The 21,671-nt window shown below is 42.1% G+C and overlaps 1 pseudogene across 1 annotated transcript; it reads right to left on the bottom strand.

Moving 5' to 3' along the window:
• Positions 1–4,339: 4,339 nt before the first annotated feature.
• On the bottom strand, positions 4,340–20,770 carry LOC309548504 (annotated as a pseudogene). Its single transcript has 2 exons — positions 20,030–20,770; positions 4,340–4,446 (listed from the first exon to the last, which is right to left on the bottom strand). The product of its transcript is annotated as an uncharacterized misc_RNA (transcript).
• Positions 20,771–21,671: the final 901 nt, after the last annotated feature.

Here is a 21,671-nt window from a genome sequence, read left to right as displayed (position 1 = left end):
TGTTTGGTAAAAAAAAAATCACAATAAGCGTATTTTGATTGGTTTGCGCAAAAGTTATTGCGTTTACTAACAAAGGGAAAGATTTCTGTCATTTTTGGTGTTTTTTTTTTTAACGCGTAATGGCGGCGATCTGCGATTTTTTTTGCGGTACTGCGACATTGCGGCGGACAGATCGGACCCTTGACTGACATTTTTGACACTTTTGGGGGTACCAGTGACATTACTGCAGTAATCAGTGCTATATATATGCACTGTTACTGTAAAAATGACACTGGCAGGGAAGGGGTTAATTTTATTGGAGAGGGAGGGGTTAATGTATGCCTGGTGCTTACTGACGTGTGTGGGGGGAGGTGACTGTGTGAGTCATGGACAGATCGGATGTCCAGCTATGCTGAACAGTCCGATCTGTCACTCCCTGTCACTATGGAGATCCGCCCGCTTTTGTTTACACAGGCGGGCGGATCTCCACACTAGATCCCCGACGATCGGGGGAAGAGCGGCGGCGATCGCCGCTGCTCCTCCCCTGGCCCGACTCCCGCTGTGACTGAAAACAGCGGGAGCGAGCCTCCGGCGGCGCGCAAGCGCCGCCCAGAAGGGGGAGTGTCTGACGACGTAGTACTACGTCGTCAGACGATAACGAGCCACTCTGCCGCAGTAATATTACTGTGGGCGGTGGTAAAGTGGTTAATCCAGCGCCGGGCAAAGCTCCCTGACGCTGATCTTCACGCCCACTTCTGATGTCAGAAAGGGACATTGTGGGATCAAATTTACCTTTAGGCTCAAGCCTCTGGTCTTTTTCCTACCTAGCAACACCCCTGTTGAGCCCACTGAAGCAGTTTTCATCCGAGTATGCTATCTCCCAGCAGTACCTGCAAAGTTTTTTTCTCTGGTGTGTGTGTTGGTGGGTGGGGTGGGACGGTACACATCACTGATGATTATTGGGGTGTGTGTGTGTGTGTGTGTGTTGGGGGGGGTGGTAGACAACCACAACTGATGATGATCGGCTTAGGGTACATTTCCATCGTTTGCCAACCAACCAGAAGCAGAGTAGTGCAAAAATAAAATAGTGTAGATTAGTGTACAATGTTTTAAAATAATAATTGATTCTATTTAGTGTCCATTTCATTCATTTAACATATTTAATATTGGAAGCATCCAAGTTATTTTTTAACGCAATAGTTACTTTCCCTGGTAATTAGTTACTTTTTTAATGATGTAACTAAGGTACTAACTTAGTTACTTTTTGTGAGAAGTAACCAGTAACTACAGTATAACTAATTACTTTTTTTTTAAGTAACATGCTCAAAACTGACAATGACATTTCTACTTATCTGCCAGTATATATCTGCCAGTAAGGTAAAAAATTTTCCTGGGCGCTATGATTTGTAGCTCATTTCTTGAATAGGCTACACAGATTTAAATAAGCCACTGTGGCAGGAATCAGTGAATTCATTGCATCCTGTGTTCTGAATACATGTAGGTGGATTAGGTGGATCAATGCCAAGCATTCCTTTACCACTAATAATAGAAAATAATGCATTATATAGTCACCTTTACATTTCTTACATAATTCAGGTTTCTTAGACAACTTGAGAAAAATAGAAAGGCATCTGCATCTGAAAAGTATGTTACACATGCTAGGTTGTAACTACATTTTTTGGTAAATTAGTACATTTTTTATAGGAAGGCTTCTTCACCCAACTCTCAGATCATGCAAGTCACAATGGAAGAAGTGCATCTATAATCAAAATATTTTTGGAAGACTTAAAATCCTAGTCATTTTTTTTTCTCTGCCCGTGTCCCATTGAGGAGATTGACCTTTAATTTCTGTCCCTGCAATGCAAAAGAAAGTGAAAAAACATATATCTAAAGAGAGGGTGAATCCCTTCTTAGACAATTTTCACTGGAACAAGTCACAGTTTCCTTTCTGAACCCAGCTAATTTCCTGCCTGTGAACTGGGACATTTTTCCCTGCTCATTATCTTTTTGGGCGCTGGTCCCCTTAATGCCCCCTGCACATTCTCCTGCCTCTGGAGCCTATAAGAGGGACCACGCCTCTGGACATATCCCCTCCACCAATAGGAGGTGCCCAGATCAAGCAGGGAGTGATGTGGATAAATGAAGAAGGACCCTAGGTATTAACCACTTCTGGACCGGAAGATTTTCTTTCTTAATGACCAGGCCATATTTTGTGATTCGGCACTGCGTTACTTTAACGGACAATTACGCGGTCATGCGACACTGTACTTAAATAAAATTGACGTCCTTTTTTTCCCACAAGTAGAGCTTTCTTTTGGTGCTATTTGATCACCTGTACGATTTTTCTTTTTGCGCTATAAACAAAAAAAGAGCGACAATTCTGAAAAAAAAAATATATATTTTTCATATTCTGCTATATAACATTCTCAAAAAAATAAAAATAATAATAAAGTTTTTTAACATTGTAGGCCAATTTGTTTTCTGCTGCATATTTTTGTTAAAAAAAATCACAATAGGCATATTTTGATTGGTTTACGCAAAAGTTATCACGTCTACTAACTACGGGAAAGATTTATGTCATTTTTATTTTCTTTTTTTTTTTTAAACTAGTAATGCCGGCGATCTGTGATTTTTAGCGGGACTGCGACATTGCAGCAGACAGATCGGACCCCTAACTGACATTTTTTACACTTTTGGGGGTACCAGTGACATTACTACAGTAATAAGTGCTAAACATCTGCACTGTTACTGTAATAATGACACTGGCAGGGAAGGGGTTAACATTGTGGGTGATCAAGGGGTTAAAGCGGAGTTCCGGCCACAAAAAAAAAATTTCAATGAACATACCCCCGGGACAGTCAGGGCTAGTACATTCCACAATGGCTAGCCTCTGATCTGTCCCGGTTCGCACTTACCTGCAAGAAAAAATACTCACTTTTAAAATTTCTTCTCCAGTGTTGCCATCTCTGTTGTGGGCAACTGAAGCCAGCGCAATCCTCTTCTGCGTCCTCTTCCATGTCTTCTTCTCCCAGAATGCGCCTGCACCGGCCCCTCTCGTCACTTCCGGTGCGGCGCCGCATTCCTTCACAGCTTCTGGGCAGGGAATGCGTCGTCGCACCGGATGTGACGAGCGTGGCCGGTGCCGTCGCATTGATTCCTGGGAGCGATGGCGTTCAGCTCCCAGGAATCATTGCAAACCGGAAGTGACGGCGTGGGCCGCGGCCGCCGAGGGAGGAAGTGGAAGAAAGGTGAGCATTTCTTTCTACAATAACAAGGTAAGTAAAAAAAAAAAATCCTAACTATCCATTTCCTTTTCAGGTGAAGAAAAGCAAGCGGATGGCCACAAAATCAATTATGTCGATTTTGTGGCCGGAACTCCGCTTTAAATGTGAGCCTAGGGGAGTGATTCTAACTGTGGGGGGCGTGGCTTCTGAAATTAATCATAGAGACCTGTGATCCTATATAAAAGGATCACAGGGGGCTCTGTGATCATTCCAGGGAGAAGAACGGTCAGCTGTGTTTACAACAGCTGCCGTCCTTCTCTCTCAGCGGGTAACAATCGAGGGTGTTAGGCGGCAATCGGAGTCGCCTGACCCATGCTTCGACTTCCCCGCTACCGAGTGGGGGTGGGAATACGCTGCCATTGGTGCGCGCTCGTCCCTTAGCTGCCTGCTCGCGACTGATGTAGACCTACGTCGATTTGCGCAGCAGAGCCACATCGCAACCGTAAATAGGTGGCGGCCGGTTGGGAACTGGTTAAAGGATGTTCACTTTAAAAAAAAATAATAATAAATGCTCTTTTTAAAATGTCTTTGCAGGTTAAAAAAATGTGCATTTACTATTTTTTTTTTTTTAGGAGCTTGGAAAGCATTATACCAGTGATAAGCAGATCGCTGATGCCATGTAGGTCTCCTGCAGACTGCCATTGTGAACTGTCTGCCCCGTACATTGTACAGTTTGGAAGACTTAATGAACTACCAGAGCTCTCAACAGTGGCGTGGTAGTTCATTGAGAACTACAAGTCGACAGCTGCAAAGGATGTTGGGACTTGTAGTTCATTCATACACAGAACTCTGTATATGAATGATACGGCAGTGTGGGTGGAGCCCCGCACAGCGGCTCTGTTTTCAAAAAGTGATAGCTAGTACGGGGAACTTTTTTCCCGTACTGCTGTCACAGGGAGAGGAGGGAACGGTGAGTGGCTGCAGCAGTGGGAACATGTTATTTGTTCCACCCTAAAAGCGGCCGGAACATGTAACATGTTCCCAAAGGTGAACTTATCCTTTAAGCTTAAAGAGGAGCTCCAGTCTGTAAAAAAAAAACTCAACCAGTTTTCTACTGTGCATGTCCAATGACATCATCAGTTGATAAGGGGGACATTGGGCCCCTGCACAGCATTCTCGTTTGTCCCTCTCTTGTCCCTTTCTGTCACCACTGGGGTCATATCAGCTGAGTGAGGGAGAGAAACTGAGGGAGAAGAGAAACATTGGAATACTAGTCATTGCCAGTGTGCAAAGGTGTGTTTGCTTTAAAAGAATTAATCAACACCAACGTTAGATGTTCTACGTGTGTTTATGTTGCTGCATTATGTAAAACTATTAGTTTAGTTTTAATTATTTTAGAATGGGGTGCCTCGAGATTGTGCAGAATTTTAAAGGGTGCTCTGACTGGAATAAGGTTGAGAGACACTGGCTTTGAGAACTGATTGGAAGTACCTCTCCGTCTATATGGAATTCTCTACCACAAATGGTAGTCACTGCAGGGAGTATGGCTACGTTTAAAAGACTCTTGGACATACATCTCAAGGATAAAAACATTCAGGGGTATGTAAGATGATTACGGCCACACACACACCTACACATGTTGAACCTGATGGACTATAGTCTTTATTCAACCTCATCTACTATGTAACTATGTAACTATATATACATATTTGTTGTTCTCTTAATAGGGTGGTATTGATCTGCTGTCTCCAATCTTCAAACGTAGGGGAGGTAGAAGACATCCAGCTCATGGCTATAGTTTTACGGGCTGTAAACAATAGCTGTAAAACTGGCATTCTAACCTCTGGTGGAAATTGTTCCTCATCTATGTCTCCCAGCAAGCTGATCCCTGGAGAGAGTTCCAGTTGCATATGAAATACTCTATTAATTGTGTCCACAACCTCTCACCAGTATCGAACAAGCTTGAGACATCGCCAAAGCATATGAAAAAAGTTGGCTGTGTGCCTCTGGCATTTTGGACAGTCCGGAGTAGATCTATAGCTCCATTTATATAATTTAATGGGGTTTCGACATACCCTATAGAGGATAAAAAAATTGGGTGAGTCTCTGCATTGGGGATAGAGTATTTTTGGTCACGTTCGAATTTAGTAGGCCAGGATTCATCTGCTATCTCGCCCAGGTTTCTCTCCCACCCACTATGTCCTGGGAGAACTAACCTAGCCAGGTACTTTTCCATATTACTGTTTATATAGGAATGAGATAAAACCCCTTTTTCTGGTTTTCCTTAGAGGGCCCTGCAACTGATCTTTGCTGCAACATTCATCTGGAGGTATGCTTATTAATACCTATAGCATATGTCTGGGTATATGTGCATAGTTCCACCAGTTTTCCTTTGACAGTAATACCTGTTTGTACATTAGGACTATATACTATTATTAATCTTTTCTTATATAAAGCTTTTATTGTTCCATACTGGTGTGCATCTATTTACCTTTGGATAGGCCCCATGCACACAAGACGTTTATTTTCCTCCACTGAACACCTATGCTCCAGGGGAGGAAACAGCAGCATCAAAAATGCACCTAAAGCCTAATTTTGCAAACATGTTTAACCACTTACCCACTGGGCACTTAAACCCCCTTCCTAAGCAGGCCAATTTTCAGCTTTCAGTGCTCTCACCATTTGAATGACAATTCAATTCATGCAACACTGTACCCACATGAAATGTTGGTTCTTTTTTCACTCAAACAGAGCTTTCTTTTGGTGGTATTTAATCACCATTGGGTTTTTTATTTTTTGTGCTATAAATGAAAAAAGACCGAAAATTTTGTAAAAAAATGAATTTTTCTTTGTTTCGGTTTTAAAATTTTGCAAATTTAGTAATTTTTCTTCATAAAATTTTGAACAAAATTTATACTGCTACATATCTTCAGTAAAAATAACCCAAATAAGTATACGTTTTTTGGTCTTTGTGAAGGTTATAGAGTCTACAAGCTATGGTGCCAATCATTGAAAATTGATCACACCTGATGTACACCCTATCTCATTTCTTGAGACCCTAACAAGCCAGTAAAGTACAAATACCCCCCAAATGACCCCTTTTTGGAACATAGACATTCCAAGGTATTTAGTAAGAGGCATGTTGAGTTTTTTGAAGTTGTAATTTTCTTCCACAATTCTTTGCAAAATTAAGATTTATTTTTTTCCCACAAAATGGTCTACTACCAAGTTATTTCTCACACACTTTATTGGCATACTTGCAACTACACCCCGAAATACATTCTGCTATTCCTCCTGAGTATGGCGATACCACATGTGTGGTGCTTTTCCACAGCCTGACCACATACAGAGGTCCAAAATCCAAGTAGCACCTCCAGGTGCTCTAGGAGCAAAAATTACATATATAATATCCTGACAATGCACCAGGACAATGGAAACACCCACAAAATGACCCCATTTCGGGAAGCAAACACCCCAACACATAATCTAGGAGGCTTAATGCATCTTTTAAACATGTCAATTTTTCCCACAAGTTTTTGGAAAATTGAGAAAGAAAATGACGCATTTTTTTTTTACACAAAGTTGTCCATTTATAAGACATTTCTAACACATAGCATGTACATAGCAAAAATGATACCCCAAAATACATTCTGCTACTCGTCCTGAGTAGGGGGATACCACATTTGTGACACTTTTACACAGCCTGGCCACATACAGAGGCCCAACAAGGGCACTAATAAGCACTGTAGTGGCACTGATGTGGCATGGATAAGCACTGATGTGGCACGGATGAGTAATGGTGTGCCATGGATGTAGCACGGATGAGCACTGACGTGGCATGGATTTGGCATGGATGCGCACTGATGTGGCGCGGATGTGGAGCGGATGAGCACTGACCTGGCATGGATGTTGCACGAATGAGCACTGACATGGCATGGATGAGGAACAGATGACCACTGACTTGGCATGGATGTGGCACGGATGAGCACTGATGTGGCATGGATGTGGCACCAATGACCACTGATGTGGCATGGATGTGGCAGGGATGAGTACTGACGTGGCATGGATGTGGCACAGATGAGCACTTATGTGACATTGATGAGCACTGACGTAGCATGGATGAGCACTGACGTGGCATGGATGTGGCACGGATGAGCACTGGCATGGCATGTATGAGCACTGATGTGGCATGGATGAGCACGGATGTGGCATGGATGAGCCACGGATGAGCAATGAGGTGGCATGGGTGGGCACAGATGTGGCATGGATGAGGCATGGATGTGGCACAGATGAGGCATGGATGTGGCGCGGATGAGGCATGGATATGGCATGGATGAGGCACGAATGGGCATAATTGAGGTATGGAGGAGGCGGGGGATGAGTGCAGCTGCAGTCTCTCTCCTCTCCTCACACACTGTACTGAACGTTGTGTACAGTGTGCGAGGAGAGAAGAAAAATGAACCGGACATGCACCGGTTTGTTGACAAGTGATCGCTCCGTCATTAAATATTGTATTGGAGTGCTGTGCTACTACATTTGAATGCTGCCCTGAAGGTTATTAATCCCTATTTAAATGTATGCTGCTAGCCTGCTACATTGTAGTCCTGCTGAGGAAGTTGTTGACCCTTTCCATGCGATGCTAGGCCTACTGGTCTTAGCTTAAAGTGGTAGTAAACCACAAAAAATCTTCTCCCTGAAAGTTAATGACATAATGTGCTAGTATGCATCGCATACATTATTATTATTATTATTTTTTTATTACTATCACATTTTTTTTATTATCACTTTATTTTTGCGAGGCTCTTTTGTAACTTTAATGTATTCTGTGTTATTTATCTCACAGCAGTGCAGAGTCGCTGCCACACCCAGATTCCAATCCAAATCGCACGGCAATGCTAGCAAAATGCAGCACATGTGTTTGTGTTCTATTCATTTTTAGTGTGGTTTTGCTGTGATTGTTGAGCAATTTATCACACAAGGATCCAAAACCACACCATGTTTTGGTGCCACTAAAAATGAAAGGAACACAAACACACGTGCTGCGTTTTGCCAGCATTGCAGTGTGATTTGGAATTGCAGGCAGAATCACAGGGATACTGCCAGCCCGTGATCCCAAATCACTACATGTGAACAGGGCCTTAATGACATTTACTAAGGCTGGGCTGAGTCTTCCGTTGCTGTTGTGATACTGTTGTGTTTCCCGGGTGCACCGCATTCTAAGTATCTTCTCTTTTTCTGTATGTATGGACTCTGCGGTGTCTGCAAAGTACCACTTCTCTTGTCCTGTATGCCTGTTTAACAAAAAATCAGTGTGTACTTTTCTGCTTCCTTCCACAAGATGGTGCCCTTTGCATCTGCCCAGTAAAAATCTCAAATTGCTACATGTGAAAGGTCAGGGCCTAACAGGCTAACACAACAGCAATTATAGAGGCCCTGGCCTCAATGTATTTTAAAGGTACAAGGAAGCCCAGGTAGTGTTTAACCATGTCTCTTAGACCCTCCCACTCTAATGTTTTGCCACACCGACTTTTTTGCGCGCCGCAAGTCACTTCCTCCCTGTCATGTCCCTCATTCTCTTTTTTTTAAATTCTTTTTATTTCAATATGTGCATAAAAACGAACATTCCAAACATCCTTTCAACAAAGGGACAAAACAATATAAAATAAAAAAAATTATACAATATCCAAATAATTATCTGTTTACTTAGTATTCATATCTCATATTCAATCTCTTTATGCCAAGGTATATCCATTTAGCTTAATTGATCGTCGTTGTCCCGGTGTGCCCCAACCCCTTGCTCCATTGCATTCATAAATTTATTTCCTCATCATACTATGTGCATCCCTCTATATCCTCTTAGTTATCTCCTTATATTCAACCATTGGTTAATGTTGATTGACTCCAATTATCCCAAATTTTATTATATTTCGTTGAGCATCCTCTATGCATATACAATACTTTTTCAAATGGTAAAATCTGATTTACCGCTCTTATCCAGTTCTTAACAACAGGGGGCTTCACTTGAATCCACTTAACTGTGATTGTTTTCCTTGCCATAAACAGCATTTCTCTAAGCATTATCTTGTGATATCTAGACCATGTTATTTCATCTAATATACCCAGCAAACAGGTTTCTGGGGTCAAAGGTACAGGCATATTCAGGACAGAGGATAATATTTGAATTATTTCCTGCCAGAATCTTGATATCACTGGACAAAACCACATAGTATGTATAAAGTCTGCCCGCTTAGCACTGCATCTCAAACATTTAGGAGATGCAATGCTTTGCATTGCATAAAGTCTACTTGGAGAGAGATATGATTGATGTAGCATATATAATTGTATTAACCTATTGTTTGCTGCTGGCGATACATATAAATGGAATGAACAGGCTTCTTTCCAATCTTCATCAGTTAAATTGGGAATTATTTCCTGCCATTTTGTTCTTATTGCCAAGGGATTCATTCCTGAATTAACCCTGGTTAAATGTGCATATATTTTAGAGATTAATCCTTTAGGGCCCTGGGACCTAAGGATACCAATCATTGGATATCTAGAGATCCCAGGTCCCAAAACTCCAAATTGCGCTTGTAACGCATGTCGCAACTGTAGGTATCTATATAATGAGGTATGTGGTATATCATATTTCATTTGTATATCTGAAAAAGAGTACATATGTGTTATGTCATATACGTCTGCAAGGACTGATATCCCCTTTTGTTCCCAGAACTGATACTCTACCAATTGTTTCAGTTGATTAAACATTGGGTTTCGCCATAGTGGGAGATCCATGTTTATTTGTGTGTTTCCCTCTATACGTTTTGCCTCTCTCCATATTGTACGAGCTAATGTTAACATTGGTATTTGCTTATATTTTAATTTATTCAAAGGTGCTTCTAGGGCTATAAGTAAATTATCGATTTGTAAAACATGAGCCAGGTGTGATTCTACCATCTGTAGTGTTACTGGTACTATCCATCCTGTTAGATGTTTAAGTTGTCCAGCGAGATAGTATCTGTATATATTAGGAAGTGCCATACCTGCTTCTGTTTTAGCTCTCTGAAGTGTGGTTAACTTTATTCTATTTCTACCCTCTCCCCAAATAAATGTGGTAAATAGGGCATCTATTTTTTTAAAAATAGTTTTAGGGACTATAACCGACATATGTGAAAAAATGTATAAACATTTCGGTAATAGGACCATCTTGATTAAATTTATTCTCCCTGCAACTGAAAGTAATTTAGCCCAAATAGCTAATTTAGTTTTAATTGTTGTCATGAGTGGATTAAGTTTAGCCTGTAAAGCTGCTTGTGGTAATCTTGTAATATTTATTCCCAGGTGTTTGAAAGAGGACATTACCTTTAATAAACTTGAATCCTTGCTTAGTGTGAGTAGTTGTGGTTGCAATGGCATAAGGGAGGATTTTTGCCAATTAATTTTAAGGCCTGAATAAGAAACAAATAGTTCTATTATATGCATAGCTGCTTCCAATGATCCATGTGCATCATTTAAATATAAAACAAGATCATCGGCATATAATCCCACTATATCTATCATTTCTGCCAATGTAATGCCCCGTACAGAAGGGGTTTGCCGAAGTCGAAGTGCCAAAGATTCAATAGCTACTGAAAATAAGAGTGGTGATAGAGGGCATCCCTGCCGGGTGCCTCTATATAATTGTATGGCCTTGGTTAAAAAGCCATTTACCAACAGCTGAGAAGTTGGATTTAGATACATTATTTCCACCCAAGTACAGAATTTCTCCCCAAATCCAAATGCCCTAAGCACTGCCTGCAAAAAGGGCCATTCAATAGAATCAAAAGCCTTTGCTGTATCAAGAGAGGCCAAGACACTTAAGTCTGGTAGTTGATCTCTAAGCTGAGCTATAAGTTGTGTTCTTCGAAGATTTATAGATGTGGATTCTCCTGGCATAAATCCAGTTTGATCTGGATGTATAATATTAAGTATTACATTGTTTAATCTATGGGCCAAAATTTTTGCAAGAATTTTGTAGTCTGTATTTAATAATGATATGGGTCGGTATGAAGCACAGTCTGTTAAATTTTTATCTGGTTTTGGAATTAGTACTACTGTAGCTAAATACATGGATTCAGGAATTCTTTTTACCCTGAAAGCTGCATCAAATACTTGAACTAGCACTGGGGCAAGAATATCCACGTATTTACTATATACTTCTAACGGAAGTCCGTCTGGTCCTGAAGCCTTTCCTATTGCTAGACTTGTTATAGCTCTTCTTACTTCTTCCTCGCTTGGATTTTCCTCTAATGATTTAACCTGCTCGGTCGTTAAGGCTGGAAAGTGTATTTCACTCAGATAAGTTGAAATTTCATCTGCATTATACGTAAGAGAGGTGGCATACATATCAGTATAAAACGAGTGAAAGCATGACATAATACCAGCCACATCCCTTACGCATTCCCCGTCAGGGCGCTGTATATTAGTTATAACTAAACTTGTACTTTGTTGCTTAGCCATATGTGCTAAAAGACGACTTGAAGTATTCCCTTGTTCAAAGTACTTCTGTTGATATTCAAATTGTTTGTATTTAGCTATTGCTGCTATATGTGTAGTATATTTTCTTACTGTCACTTCCCATTTTTCCCTATTTATTTCAGTTGGGGTTTTCAAAAACGCAGCTTCTGTATCTCTACATTGCTCTTCTAGATCTTCCGTTTCCTGCCTGGTGGCTCTTTTAATATATGATATTGTTGATCTAAGTGCCCCCCGTAGATATGCTTTCAAGGTATCCCAAAAGATCAAATCTCTTTGGGATCCATGTGTTTCTAAAAATATCTGCAATTGTTCAGGTAAAGGATTGTGCGTTCCAATCTGTGATAACCAATATGGCTGAAATTTCCAGTTTTGCTTCATTCCCTCAATTCCTATTGCTATATTTACCAGGAGTGGTGAGTGATCAGACACTCCTCTAATCAAATATTCAACAGAGACCACCCTAGAAATAATTTTATAATTTCCCAGCGCAAGATCTATTCTTGACAGACATCCCCTTCCTGGGATGGCCCAGGAATAAGCCCTGGTCTGGGGATTAAGCATTCTCCACAAATCTCTCCATCCAAATTCCTCCCCTAACTCACGAAACATAAGTGGTTTTCGAGTTCTTTTTAGGAGGGGTCCATGCCTGTCCACCAGCGGGTCCCACAGAAGATTAAAGTCTCCCAGGCATAGCACTAATGCCTCTGGGTATAAACTTGCAAATAGCATAGCTTCTTTAATTACACTTAATGTAGCAGTTGGTGAATTATATATACCTAAAATAACAAATGGTATATCATACACTTGAGCTCGTACAAATACATATTGCCCTTCAGGGTCTACCTTTTTTTGAAAGCACTTCCATGGTACCGACCTATGGACAAGCAATGAAACCCCCCTTGCATATGTTGAATAGCTCGAGTGTATTGACCATTGGATCCAGGGTTTACACAATTGGTTTGTTGTATCTGGGATCATATGTGTCTCTTGCAGGCATATAATTTGTGCTTTAGTTTGTAATATATTTGTAATTACCTGGGATCTCTTCTGGGGGGTCCCTAGACCCCTAACATTCCATGAAGGGAACCCACATTTTGTTGTCATCTTAGAGGTTTTTTTTCTATATATAGCTGTAGGTTCACTTCCCAAAAGGGATCCCATATATCTAACCGTCTATCTATGAAATTTATCATGATAATACCCCATAGCAATGTACTCCTTATATTTTATGTCCCTCATTCTCAGAAGCTCGGAAGTTGTGAGGTATGTTCTGCATGTATGAACAATGCACAGTGCTGCTTCTCTTGTCTGGTATGCCAGGTTAACAAAAAAATCAGTGAGTGCTTCCTTCCACAACATGGTGCCCTTTGCACCTGCCCAGTAAGATTGGCTATTACAGTGCACCACCCTGTGGGCAGTCCAATGGCTGAGGGCACTGTACACTGTGTTCTGGTGAGGGGGGAACACAATCGCACAGCTGGGGAGATCGCTGTACTAACACAGCAAGTTTTAGTACAGTGATCTTTTTATTATTATATTATATAGGATTTATATAGAGCCGACAGTTTACGCAGCGCTTTACAACTTGAGGGTAGACAGTACAAATACAATACCCTTTAATACAGAAGGAATCAGAGGACCCTGCTCGTTAGAGCTTACAATCTAAGACAGATGGTTAAGAGATACAAGAGGTAATAACTGTGGGGGATGGGCTGGTGGAAAAAATAACAGTACAGTTGTTAGGTGGATGCCAGATAGGTTTCTCTGAAGAGATGTGTTTTCAGGGATCCTCTGAAAGTAGACAAAGTAGGAGATAGTCGGACAGATGGGGGTAGAGCATTCCAGAGGATGGGAGAAGCTCGGGAGAAGTCCTGGAGGCGAGCATGGGAAGTGGTTACAAGGGAGCTAGAGAGCAGGAGGTCCTGGAAGGAACGAAGAGAACGAGTTGGTCAGTATTTTGAGACCAGATTAGTGATGTAGCTGGGCGCCAAGTTATGGATGGCTTTGTAAGTTATGGTTAGTAAGTTGAATTTAATTCGTTGGTTGAGTGGCAGCCAAAGGAGGGATTGGCAAAGAGGGGTAGAAGACACAGAGCGGTTTGCAATGTGGATGAGCCTGGCAGCAGCGTTCATTATGGAGTGGGATAGTCTTTTTAAAGGTAAGCCAATGAGAAGGGAGTTGCAGTAATCGAGACGAGAGATGACCAGGGAGTGGATTTAAAGCTTTGTGGTATCATTGGTTAGGAAGGGATGTATCTTGGAGATGTTGCGGAGGTTGATCTGTCAGTTTTTTCCTTTAGCCAGTACCCAGCTTTAGGCTGGACAATAGCCAACCAAACTGGGCAATGTTCATAAGAAGTGGAAGAAGGCAAAACTGAAATCAGGCTCAATTTTCAAGAGGATCTGAGAAAATAGAATTAAGAATGTGATTGCTTACTATGAGCAACACATAGTTTTTTTTCCTTTTTTCAGCTTTTTTTAATTTGGCACAACTAGTTTTTTAAAAAAAAGACTTTTACTTAGTACCTACTGCTGAACGGCCCTGGAAGGCACTATCCTATTTGGAGAGGGTAATTTCTCATAACCACCCCCAAAAGAGCACAAGGATTCACGTACCTTTGTCAAATACAGTGCTCATTTGCATTCTTTGCACAGAAACCCAGAAACATGCAAAATGTGAATGTGCTTTGCTATTAAATACATGTCTCAATAACTTTATTATTACAAAAACACAGTAACAGCAAGCAGTACTAATAGTGGGGGAGGTCAGTTGCTTACTAAGCCCCTGCTGTTTGCTAGAAGTAGCACTTGGCCAAGCTTTGAGCTTATATACTAATCCCATAAAATTATGTTTGCTAATCTTTCACTAGCTAGGTTACTGGGTCATTCACAGTACCTGGAAAAAATATTCACAACCTGCAGCATGCTGAAACAAATTTGCAATTGTTTTTCTTTTTTAACCACTTAAGCTTTTTGACTTTTTCAAAAATCCACTGCTGTCTGCTCTCAAAGTGCACCAATTACAGTAATTCACTAACCACACTGGTCACTGCAAAAAAAAAAATCAAAACAAAAAAAACAAAACACCTCCAATATCATTCACTACATTCAACATATAAAACAACATTCCTTTTCACATTTCGCAGAAAGTATAGTGATTTTAAACTTATGCTTTAAAGCCAGGACTAAAAAAATGAAATAAAAAAAAAGTTCCTTGTTTAGTCAGGTAAATGTTGCAAATTAATATTTGTATTATTTTCTAAGTCTGTAGATGGAGCTCCACTCACTTTTCACATATTTCAACTGTGCTAAAACAAGCCAGCCATTTACAGAACTTTACTAGTAGCTCCAGATGATCAAGTCAGAAGGAGATTGGCTCATTCCCAGGTTTCAATCTGACAAATCCTGCCTCAAGGCAGGTTTCTTCTGCTGCGCTTTCTTAAAGACATTTTTACCTCAATGTATTCCCTGCATTTAAGTAAAAAATGCCCTCCTGTGGTATTGCCGCCTCACCTCCCTAAATACTTACCTGAGTCCTATCTTGACCCAGCTCTGTGCTCATCTGCAGCGGCTCTCTCCTCTCTACCCTCACAGGAGATGGAGGCAGCAGTGGGAGCCATTGGCTCTTAATGCTGTCAATCAAATCCCGTGAGGAGGGAGTGAGGGGATGGAGCGAGCCCGCATGTGCACCTTCCTAGGAAGTGGCTTCTTATGGTGGCTCACCGAGAAGAGGAGTGGAGAGTGCCGGCAGGAGACTCCACCAAGAGCAGGTGTGTAGCTCAATCTTGACCCACCTACAAGCCTACAATCTCAACCTTGCACCACCTTTCCAACCAACTTATCATTCAGACTGCACCAGCAACCACAAAGCTCAAAGGGACGATATATCCGTAGTCGCTGATCCCAAGCATTGACCTACTTGCAATCCTAAACATTCTGGTCTTCTTAGGACTGATGAGAACCATAGTTCCTTTTTTAATGAAGATGATCTCACCTGCCCTTTTCACTTCTATTTATTAATGTCGCACACTTTGTTTCTACCTCTATGTTTGGCCTAGAGCATTAGAAACTTCACCCCTAGTATGGCTTATACCATTCTCCCTGGATTTTACTCATTGGCTGTACCTGTTACCCTTCTATAAGTGCACCTGTTCTTACTGCTCAGGGCATTAGCATAGGTTATGGAGCAGAACTGACCGCCATGCCAACTGTTACTTTCTCAAACAGCAAGAAAAAAAAAAAAAAGCAAAAGAATCCAGACAAGGGACTCATCATATTAACTGTAATTTAAGTCCATTGTGCTAATTTTTTTGTTTTTAGTTTTGGCTAAACTTAAGCCTTAAACAAATAATGTATCCATTCATGCTCACAATAAAGAACTATGCAACATTAACAACTGTGCAGTTTTGCAAACTCACACCTTGACTCCTCAGCCAGGGTTCCTTCTGCGGTTGCTAGTGACTCCTTTAGCAGTAACACAATGAACTCTCACCTACACTGGCTACCAATGCAATGGGGCAATTTTCCAATGGCCTTCAAAGTAAAGAGATTACTTGTACAATGACCACTAATGTAAGGTAACACCACAATATTCCCTTTCTGCTTTCTCTCCTCCTAATATTGTTTATTTCGCTTCAATATTTGTAATGAATGGGTTTAACAAAATGATCTGCCACAGATGTCTAATACTCTAGGAAACTACATCACTTCAATAACTTACAATCACACTATGTTATGTGAGCTGTGGGTATAATTATTTTCAGTGTTGGGGTAGTTACTCAAAAAATGTAACTAGTTACTAGTTACTTCTGTAAATTGTAACGAGATTACTTTACTAGTTACTGCATTTGAAAAGTAACTTCACTACTTTTTACTTTACTCTTTCTTAATTGACCGTGTAGAAGAAGATACATGACACTATTTCTGCATAGAGTTTATTGTATAAACACAGGCTTTGGGAAACATGAGAACAAAAACAGAATAAAACATAAAGTGCAACAAAAAGTCATAAACTTTGTTAGCTCATTCACGTCAGGAGGCAGTTGCAAGATGATTTTGCATTTAGGTCCCGGACCTAAGACCCTTCAGTTCTGACTCCCTCATGTAGTGAATTTTCCTTCTCTGGCCAGGAGATGTAAAAGCATACAGCACTTAAGCTTGATGAGAATACATCTGATTTATTTCATTTCAGCTCACATATTTATGGGCCATTTGAGCGGGAAAAAACAGTTTAAACTAGTGTACAATCCATGGGTCAGTTTAACAATAGAATATATCTACTAAGAAAATACATGAAAAGGTTTTTGTTTTCCCTAACACATTGCTGTAAATGTGGGGCGTCTTGTGTCTGAAGTTGCGTTTGTGGAAGGGCCTTTCCGGCTCAGCTGTCTGATGTGTTAATATCAAAAACGAAGAAATTTCCAGTCACAACTTACCAACCAGTCAGCGACCAATCGAATTGACCTGTCTAACAGTATGCGTTAAAAACAGGGGTTTGGTTGCACACATTTGCAAATGTGTAAGCTGTAAACGTAAGCTGCAGGCCCCGACAAGGCACCCTGTGATCTGCAGTCCCTAACTCTACAATTTAAAGAGTCTCTACAGTGAGAGCACATGTATTTAATGGGATAGATGGAGGACAGGTGACTAGAGGGAGCCCACCCCTGCTTAAAGGCACAGGGTCACACTGAACACCCAGCACATCGCACAATGGCGGCAAAGGTGTCAGTGCCTTGCCTGGCTCAATATAGATATCAATAATGCATAAAGTGGTCACCGCCTCCATCTATAACTGGTCTTGATGGTAAGAAGCACTGGAAGGGCGGAAGCATATCAAAAACGAAGAAATTTCCAGTCACAACTTACCAACCAGTCAGCGACCAATCGAATTGACCTGTCTAACAGTATGCGTTAAAAACAGGGGTTTTGGTCTAGAGCCCTCACTCCTTTTGAGACCCTTTGTGGATCGTCGGACCCACAACGGCATCTTATCTCCCTTCTGTACTCCATCCTCTCCATGCCATTACCCCCTCGCCTTGTCCGGTTACGGGCTCAATGGGAGGAGATTTCGGCCAAAACCTTGTCGGATGATGACTGGGATCGTATTTTCTTTCACATCCACAAGGGTTCCAGGAACGTCCTCACGCAGGAGACTGGTTTTAAAATCTTCGCACACTGGTACAAGACGCCTGAGCTCTTACATAAAATTTCGGCAGATCTCCCCTCCCTTTGCTGGCGTTGTCAACTTCACACAGGCTCCCTCCTGCATATCTGGTGGGACTGCCCTCGGATCCAGCCTTTCTGGAAGACTGTACATGCCCTCATATCCCGTATCACCACCTTTACTCCAGACCTCAGCCCGGCGCAATTCCTCTTGCATCATTCCTCCCTTCCACAACGAACGTATAGGAAGTCCCTGGTCTTTCATTTGATCTCCGCCGCCAACATGTGCGTCCCTTGCCTCTGGCTGTCTCCTTCCCCACCCACTGTGGTTGACTGGCTGCGGAGGGTGGGAAGGGTCTCCCGTATGGAAGATCTCACTTTTCAAGCCCTTGACACCCCCTCCAAATTTTACAACATCTGGGCCCCGTGGATTGAGTTTGCTGCATCGGATGAATACCGCCGCCTAATGAACGCTTAGTCTGCTCTGCACTTACCACACCCTACTTACATCCTGGTCGTCCTAAGGGGGAGTGCGCCCGCGCTCCTCTCTTCCTTCCCTCCCCAGTTCCTGTCTCCCTTATACTCCTCGCTCTTACTTTACTATCTCTACCCTACTATCCCCCCTTTTTCTGCCAATGTTCCCTCCACATATTGTCCCACGACGCTTCTGGCGCACGCCATTACCTTCTCTCTTTCCGTAACCCCCCCCCCCCTCCTGTCACCAACCCCACCTTCTCCTAGCGAGGTCTGGTCCATTCGCGTATGTGGACGATGCGCCTCTGGTTCTGGACACAGCTTGTTCCCCTCGGGGGTGTCCGTTCCGGGGGTGCTCCTCACAAGATTGTCACCTTTTTGCCTCCTGACCGCCTCACTACACGTATCTCCAGTTAGAGGGGACAGATCCCCTTTCCTTCCTTATTACTACCCTACCCAGTGGATTCCCAACACCCCGTATGATTGATCTTAACAGCACTACACACTGGCTTGGGCACATGCGACTGGGGTCTTTACCCGAGTCGCATCGGCCCTCTTAATCTGATCGGTTCTACTGATTTCCGTGCCGTTTATTCTACCTGGATGGGTCGATGCAGGCCTGTTTATATCTTAGTACTTATCACAGATGACATCTTACTGCTCCTAGGTATAGTCTAAGGTGCTTTTTGATGTGTGCTGTTATTTTGTATTGGATACTGCTTACTGTGTTATAATGTCATCACTTGTTAATGTTCATTTTTACTCTTCTCAATAAAAAACGTTTATTTAAAAAAAAAAAAACAGGGGTTTGGTTGCACACATTTGCAAATACATACGTAAGCTGCAGGCCCCGACAAGGCACCCTGTGATCTGCAGTCCCTAACTCTACAATTTAAAGAGTCTCTACAGTGAGAGCACATGTATTTAATGGGATAGATGGAGGACAGGTGACTAGAGGGAGCCCACCCCTCCTTAAAGGCACAGGGTCACACTGAACACCCAGCACATCGCACAATGGCGGCAAAGGTGTCAGTGCGTTGCCTGGCTCAATATAGATATCAATAATGCATAAAGTGGTCACCGCCTCCATCTATAACTGGTCTTGATGGTAAGAAGCACTGGAAGGGCGGAAGCATATCAAAAACGAAGAAATTTCCAGTCACAACTTACCAACCAGTCAGCGACCAATCAAATTGACCTGTCTAACAGTATGCGTTAAAAACAGGGGTTTGGTTGCACACATTTGCAAATACATACGTAAGCTGATGTGTTAATATGTAAGTATTTGTCAATGTATTCAGGTGTCGTCTGTAATCCATATGCAAAAGTCTAACTGTTAAGTGTCCAGGAGGTATGAATGAGATGTGTTAATGTAATTGCAAGAGACCACATTCCATTGTAAAGTGGGCACTAGCTGAAATGTATTTCTCTGGTATCATGAAATTTAATATTTCATTAAGGCACATTGATATACTCTTTCAACCCAACCTTATTCATAAGGGTGGGGTCACCTAGAGTCTGAGAATAGCACTATGTGCCCTCCTGGGTATGTTTGCTGTGCTCTTGCTGTAAGTATACATGTCCTACACATAGCTATGATATTAGGGATGCACTGAGCACATAACATGATGATACCCACAATCACCCCCACTAAGGTCATTAGTATCCGTTGGATACCTGGGATATATGTCCAACTATGAGTCCCACATGATAGTAACCATCCCTTAGGGTGCTGGACATTCTTGACATAACTGGGTTGCATTATTGTATGAGTGCACGTCATATTATTGGTAACTGACTTGCACAGACGAGGTTCTAAACAGGTGACATTATATTCTAAGATGTATGTAGGCTGGCGACTTGGTTGTGTGCACATAGGGATATAACTTCTATTGCAGGTCATGTTGTAACATACCTCAGCGGAGGTTACATATCCTGTATCTACCTCTACCATAGTTTCTGTGAGTGAATATGAGGATCTGTCACTACAATAAGCATATAGATTTGGATGAGTGTATACATCAGTGTCTTCCATACTTGAGTCGGCCCACACCCCACTATAATAGACTTTTAAAACATTAACTGGGGTAGGAACAGCTAGCAGGCAGGTAGAGAACAAATCATTGGAATTGTAGTGATCAGAAAGGCAAAAATCAGAAGAGTTCAGTATGTTGGCAGCAATAAACATCCATATGTTATCCTTTGTGTCCAATAGGCTTGACTTCAACTGGAGACATGAATGTCTCGTGTCTCTCTCATGTCCTGGGGTGAGGAAGGGCATAATAAGGAGAGGTTCTCCGGGTGGTGAGCACATGTTGCAAGTAACCAGACAGTGGCTACTAGTGTTGAGCTTGCTACAAAGAGTACCACTGCTGCACGAATGGGAAGTCTTACAGGAGTAGGGGTGTCCATTGGCATTGTACCAATGTGTCTGTCTGGATCCAACTGGAATTCGTCTGGTACTCGTCACAATCTTCGGTCTGCAGTCGTGGGATCCAGAGGTGGGGCTTCCTTCAGTCGCGATGCGTGGATCCAAACCGGGGAGTCATCTGTCAATACCGCTGTTCTGGTCACTGCTTGACCTGTCGCAGGAGGTTTGTAGGGTGGGTCTAGTGACTTCAGCTTATGGAGAGCCTTCACCAGGACTCTGTCTCCAGGCTTGAATGGGTGGGTCGGTGCACCTGTTGGCAAAGGAAACGAGAGCGAAATATCACCATAATCACTGTTTAATTTTTCAATTAATTTTGCCACATATTCCTCTTGCATCTGCTGCAGATCTCCAGGTATGAGAATTAATGGATTCATTGTCCATGGGGTTGGGGAGGGCCTCCCCATAAAAATTTCAAAAGGAGATAGCTTGGTTCTTGGGTCTGGAGTCATTCTGACTTCAGCAAGAATAGCAGGTAAGTACAGAGACAAGAACTTGGATAGCACAGAATACAAGATTTACAAGAATGGCAGCACTGGGCTTCAGGGCTCACAGGAAGGCAGGTCATTTTAAGACAGGAAGGATACCTAATGGCACTATCTGCGGAGACCACAGCATGTCCACACATGCAACAATGGTGAGGGCCCTTGGAAGGGTTGAGGTGCAAAGTCTAAGGAACTGCCTTGTCTTCTCCAAAGGTGGAGATGGGTTAACTTGCAGCCAGTTCCCAGGTTGCAGTCCTCTTACTCACCCAAGCAGGCAGCTGCCTAGAACTAAAAGCCAATAGACAACTGAGAATCCCTTGCATGGCTAAGGTGCTGGGATCACTAAACAGTAGGGAGTAAAATTCAAGCTGTCTTGTGTACATGGACACACAAAACAGCTAGAAGT

Source organism: Pelophylax lessonae (assembly GCF_965119305.1).
Source record: "Pelophylax lessonae genome assembly, chromosome: 1".
In the NCBI taxonomy this organism is placed as follows: domain Eukaryota; kingdom Metazoa; phylum Chordata; class Amphibia; order Anura; family Ranidae; genus Pelophylax; species Pelophylax lessonae.
Note: the sequence above shows the minus strand (reverse complement) of the source record. Positions and strands in the feature narration are given on the sequence as shown.